This window comes from Oncorhynchus masou, chromosome 23, assembly GCF_036934945.1.
Source record: "Oncorhynchus masou masou isolate Uvic2021 chromosome 23, UVic_Omas_1.1, whole genome shotgun sequence".
Classification (NCBI taxonomy): domain Eukaryota; kingdom Metazoa; phylum Chordata; class Actinopteri; order Salmoniformes; family Salmonidae; genus Oncorhynchus; species Oncorhynchus masou.
In genome coordinates, this window is record NC_088234.1 from 4,906,629 (window position 1) to 4,912,469 (window position 5,841).

The 5,841-nt window shown below is 42.8% G+C and overlaps 1 long non-coding RNA gene across 1 annotated transcript; it reads left to right on the forward strand.

Annotated features, from left to right (window-relative positions):
- The first annotated feature begins 1,096 nt into the window (after nucleotides 1-1,096).
- LOC135510204 (uncharacterized) lies at nucleotides 1,097-5,070 on the forward strand. Its single transcript, XR_010451088.1, has 2 exons — nucleotides 1,097-1,461; nucleotides 1,522-5,070. It is a non-coding gene; the product is annotated as an uncharacterized LOC135510204 (long non-coding RNA).
- Nucleotides 5,071-5,841: the final 771 nt, after the last annotated feature.

Consider the following 5,841-nt stretch of genomic DNA (forward strand, 5'->3'; position numbering starts at 1 on the left):
AGAAGTGTAGACTGTATTATACCAACAACCTCAGATAAAATACTGCACAGTACCCCTCCAAAACATATATCTATCTCTCCCTCTTTCTCCTCCCTCTCTCTCTCCTAACTTTCTTTCTCTTTCTGGTCTCAGTCCTCTCTAACTCATATGTAGCTCATCTTTCCCTCCCCTTTTCTCACTCGCAAATATTACAAGAATAGAGTATACTGTGGAGAATAGAGTATACTATGGAGAATAGAGTATACTGTGGAGAATAGAGTATACTATGGAGAATAGAGTATACTGTGGAGAATAGAGTATACTGTGGAGAATAGAGTATACTGCGGAGAATAGAGTATACTGCGGAGAATAGAGTATACTGTGGAGAATAGAGTATACTATGGAGAATAGAGTATACTGTGGAGAATAGAGTATACTGTGGAGAATAGAGTATACTGTGGAGAATAGAGTATACTGTGGAGAATAGAGTATACTGCGGAGAATAGAGTATACTGTGGAGAATAGAGTATACTGTGGAGAATAGAGTATACTATGGAGAATAGAGTATACTGTGGAGAATAGAGTATACTGTGGAGAATAGAGTATACTGCGGAGAATAGAGTATACTGTGGAGAATAGAGTATACTGTGGAGAATGGAGTATACTGTGGAGAATAGAGTATACTGTGGAGAATAGAGTATACTGTGGAGAATAGAGTATACTGTGGAGAATAGAGTATACTGTGGAGAATAGAGTATACTGCGGAGAATAGAGTATACTGCGGAGAATAGAGTATACTGTGGAGAATAGAGTATACTGTGGAGAATAGAGTATACTGCGGAGAATAGAGTATACTGTGGAGAATAGAGTATACTGTGGAGAATAGAGTATACTGTGGAGAATGGAGTTTCTACCGTATATTGTGTATATATGTGTGAGTTGTGCTTTAGAGAATGTAGCAGTGTGGGGGAGTGGTGAGGGATAGTTTGGGGGAGTGGTGGGGGATATTTTGGGGGAGGGGGGAGTGGTGGGGGAGGGATAGCTTGGGGGAGGGGTGGGGATTAGTTTGCAGGATGGGTAGGGGGGTAGTTTGGGGGAGGGGCGGGTGCCATTTTGAAACTTGGCCACATCCTAACAGTCTTGGACAGCCTAATTTCCTTGCCTCCTTCCTTCACATCCATTAACGAGAAAGGATTCAGTGAGGTCCACCGTAGACGAGAAAGGATTCAGTGAGGTCCACCGTAGACGAGAAAGGATTCAGTGAGGCCCACCGTAGAAGAGAAAGGATTCAGTGAGGTCCACCGCAGACGAGAAAGGATTCAGTGAGGTCCACTGTAGACGAGAAAGGATTCAGTGAGGTCCACCGTAGACGAGAAAGGATTCAGTGAGGTCCACCGTAGACGAGAAAGGATTCAGTGAGGTCCACCGTAGACGAGAAAGGATTCAGTGAGGTCCACCGTAGACGAGAAAGGATTCAGTGAGGTCCACCGTAGACGAAAGGATTCAGTGAGGTCCACCATAGACGAGAAAGGATTCAGTGAGGTCCACCGTAGACGAGAAAGGATTCAGTGAGGCCCACCGTAGACGAGAAAGGATTCAGTGAGGTCCACCATAGACGAGAAAGGATTCAGTGAGGTCCACCGTAGACGAGAAAGGATTCAGTGAGGTCCACCGTAGACGAGAAAGGATTCAGTGAGGTCCACCATAGACGAGAAAGGATTCAGTGACGTCCACCGTAGACGAGAAAGGATTCAGTGAGGTCCACCGTAGACGAGAAAGGATTCAGTGAGGTCCACCGTAGACGAGAAAGGATTCAGTGAGGTCCACCGTAGACGAGAAAGGATTCAGTGAGGTCCACCGTAGACGAGAAAGGATTCAGTGAGGTCCACCGTAGACGAGAAAGGATTCGGTGAGGTCCACCGTAGATGAGAAAGGATTCAGTGAGGTCCACTGTAGACGTCGCCTCATTGTATCGGTCCCATTGTGGCATCAGTGAGCGCATGGGCAGTGGCATTGAGGCCATCTCAATTTTGAAGTAGTCCCATTTTTCTTCTTCTACTACTTCTATGAGTTGGTAAACAAACTGAATGGGTGCGTACTGCCCCCTGGAGGGTGTTGTCGGAACAGGTATAACGACAAGTTTGATGATTTACTGCCCTCTGCGTAGTTGACGGAATGTTTACTCAAGAGTATAATTAATTGGCTGATCCTTCCCGAAGACATGGATGGAATGTGATCCTTCCCTCTTAAATGTTAAATTAAAGATTCACCCATTTTTAATGTTATATATTGTTTTTGTGCATCTTTGAGCGATGTTCTATCGTTTCCCTGGGGGTCATTTCATGTTTAATCTCTGAGCTATTGCCATAAAAGCAGGCAAAAATCCATCCAGTTTGACGTAGCGTAGTTAATGGTAACACGAGTTTTAGATCGCGAAAACTTCTTTCATGTATGTCTGATTTCAATACTGGTCGACGTCAACACGGGAGGTTGTCTTCTCATTGATCATATTTTAGCGATATTCCCACTTCTACAAATGTGTAATTTAACAGGAGGGTCCAACACATCTCTCCTGTTTGCCTCTTCAGTCTAGGGGTGAGTTGCAGGTACTGTTGTTGAATGTCAGACTCCACTCTGAGGAACATCAATCTGCAGTTTGATTGTAGACTCCTAAAGTGATCGTGCAGTTTGTTAATAAGGTGATTTTACTGCTAGCTAGCTACTTGACATGCTGATATTGACGTTGGTATTATTGGGTGAAGCTACGCCTGCTTGCCAGCCCATCGAGCGCATTGCATTGTGGGTTTTGTAGTCGATTTGGGCGGCAACAGACATCCACAACGATTTTCAAGTTGCAAACCAACCTTATTATAGTGACAAAATGTAACATTTGTTCACAAATGAATATTGTTCTCACAGTGTTAATTAACACTGTGAATTATAGGACTGAGTAGTTATTAGATTTTTATTTTAAGGGCACTTTAAACGGTTCTGGACTGGTTCAATCAAGATGTTTTGTGTCCTTGAGATCTATTGAGCAGTCGGTCGGAAATCCTGGTCATCAGCTACATGTCATTTTAAACGGCATATTAACACTCTAAATAGGTCAGGTGCCAAACAGGAAGTATAAGAAGGAACAAAAGTGAATTATTTCGGCTGTGTTATTTGAAGGCTATAGTCTACAAAGAAATACATTGTGAAGAATTTGCGAGTGTGACACAATATGCTGGTAGGGACATAAAAGCGTGCGGCATTGAAACCTTTCGTTGTATTAAATCATTATAGTCAAAAAAAACAAACAACGCATATAGGCTGTGACTTACTTTAGAATGAAAGATAAATTAAACGGAAAAAATGCCTCGTTAGGCTCAGTCTACAGTGCCTTTTGGATTCATTTTTAAGAAACACGAGTCTGGGGCTTCGGGTTCATGGGACGGTGCCTGGAGAGCCGTACAACACCGGAACATGTCCTCTCTGTGCTGGCAGAGACACTGGGGACGCTAAACACCCGTTTGGCCACTCTTGGCAGACTGGCCAGAGATGCAGAGATGTTTTAAAATAACCCAATCAAAACAGAAAGCTCCTTGAAGGTGGGAATATGTCAGGCCTATTGGGCCAAAATCAATGATGGCCTTTTGTATAGATAATAGAACATTAATGAAGGTAACTTTGAATAGATCAGATTTTTTAGTTTATAAATACTTTGCTACAATGACACACTTCGTTGCTATCGTTTTCTACCCATCTCGTTCCTTTCTGTTAGCATGGGGACGTGGTAAGTACACCGTCATGCTTCCAGGATACGTGTCTTTTCAGATTCCGCAGTGATTCTTTAGTTGTGGACGTTACGTCACCGCACTCACCCTCTCTTGGTCCTCATCTTTGTACGTCGCCTTTTGATTTTGCACCTGTGTGTTCTATCAGTTTCTGTTATGAAACTATTGAGTGAACTCCATGGACAGTAGCTAAAGCAAGGGGCACACAAATAGATGACTTGATGTGAGCGCTACTAGAAGGACTTCCGCTCCATACTCTTGTCGTGTACAGAGCGCTCTGTGAACGGCGCGACATCAATTGCTGTACACTCGGTGACAGCTCCGGATTGTCCTGCTTCACATGCCATTCTCCGCTCGCGTCTGAAATGCAGTATGTCAAATCTGACACTTCCATTTGCATAGGGGAGCAAGACATCACATTTTCTGGCCTATCCAGACCACGGATCCCCTGGTTGTGAACCTTCCAGCTCTGCTGACATTACGGCATATGAAATGCGACTCTAGCGATGACAGCAGACAGGCTCTTCTCACTAATATTATCATGCCGAATGTAGAACTCTCGATATGAAACAATACTAAATTAGCTCGTAGAATTTAAATAAGATCACTTTCTTCTTGGTCACAGAGGGACGAATTCACCTGATGCGTAAAGCTGAAGTTGTAATGAGCCAGTAGACGTTTTGAATAGGGTGTCTGCGCCTCAGAAGACGCTGGCCAGAAAATGTCATCAGTTATATGAAATGGGTCCAATTATGTACTGTCACTAAGTATGATTATATTTCTTTTACAGTTATAAAAAAAGGTGAAATATTATAGTAAGTAGTTTAATTTGATTGTTAGTGTATTTAGAAAGCATGAAGAAGAGATGTTTTGTGTGTCTGGGAGGGGTATATGTTAAAACGACCTGGTTTGATGATGATGAAGATGAAGAAGAGATGTCTTGTGTGTCTGGGAGGGGTATATGTTAAAACGACCAGGTTTGATGATGATGAAGATGATGAAGAGATGTCTTGTGTGTCTGGGAGGGGTATATGTTAAAATGACCAGGTTTGATGATGAAGAGATGTATTGTGTGTCTGGGAGGGGTATATGTTAAAATGACCAGGTTTGATGATGAAGAGATGTATTGTGTGTCTGGGAGGGGTATATGTTAAAATGACCAGGTTTGATGATGAAGAGATGTATTGTGTGTCTGGGAGGGGTATATGTTAAAATGACCTGGTTTGATGATGATGATGATGAAGATATCTGGGAGTGTTATGGTTTGTATCTGCAACAATACATCAAACAGTGAGAATAAAAGATGACATCTTGACTACCGGTCGTTGATTGGTTACTTGTAGACGCCATCTTGACTACCGGTCGTTGATTGGTTACTTGTAGACGCCATCTTGACTACCGGTCGTTGATTGGTTACTTGTAGACGCCATCTTGACTACCGGTCGTTGATTGGTTACTTGTAGTTGACTTCCTGCCTTTGCCAACCAAAGCTTCCACAACGAGTCATAGAACCGCTAGTATTAAAACATGTTTATTTGGATTAAAAAGCCTGTATGGAACATCCAGTTATACAGTATGTAACGACACAAAGCAGTTTAAAACACGGAGAGAAAGAAAACCAACAACCTCCACTTAAGTCACATTTTCACAGACTGAATGAAAATTAGACTGAAGTGAAAGTTAGATTCCCCCCCCCCCCCCATTTAGAAAGTGACCACTAGGTTACCTTATGAAATACAGGATCAGGTAAAGTACCAGGTTAAAAACAAATACACTCAAGGCACGGCACCACCCGTCACAAACCCATAGACTCGAATGTGGATGACCATTCTAGTAATTCTATTTCTACGGTTGAAAAGCACTGTGCTGTAAAGGCTGGCTTGCTGGTGACATTCTGATACTGGGATAGATTCAACAGGATTCAGCAAACGGTTTCACATGTGGAAATACAACGGCTGCCATTTTGGCACCAAAGTAAAGTACTGAGATGCAATGTGGAGGACGGTTTGGTGTCAATATGGAGGGTGGTTTGGTGTCAATGTGGAGGACGGTTTGGTGTCAATATGGAGGGTGGTTTGGTGTCAAT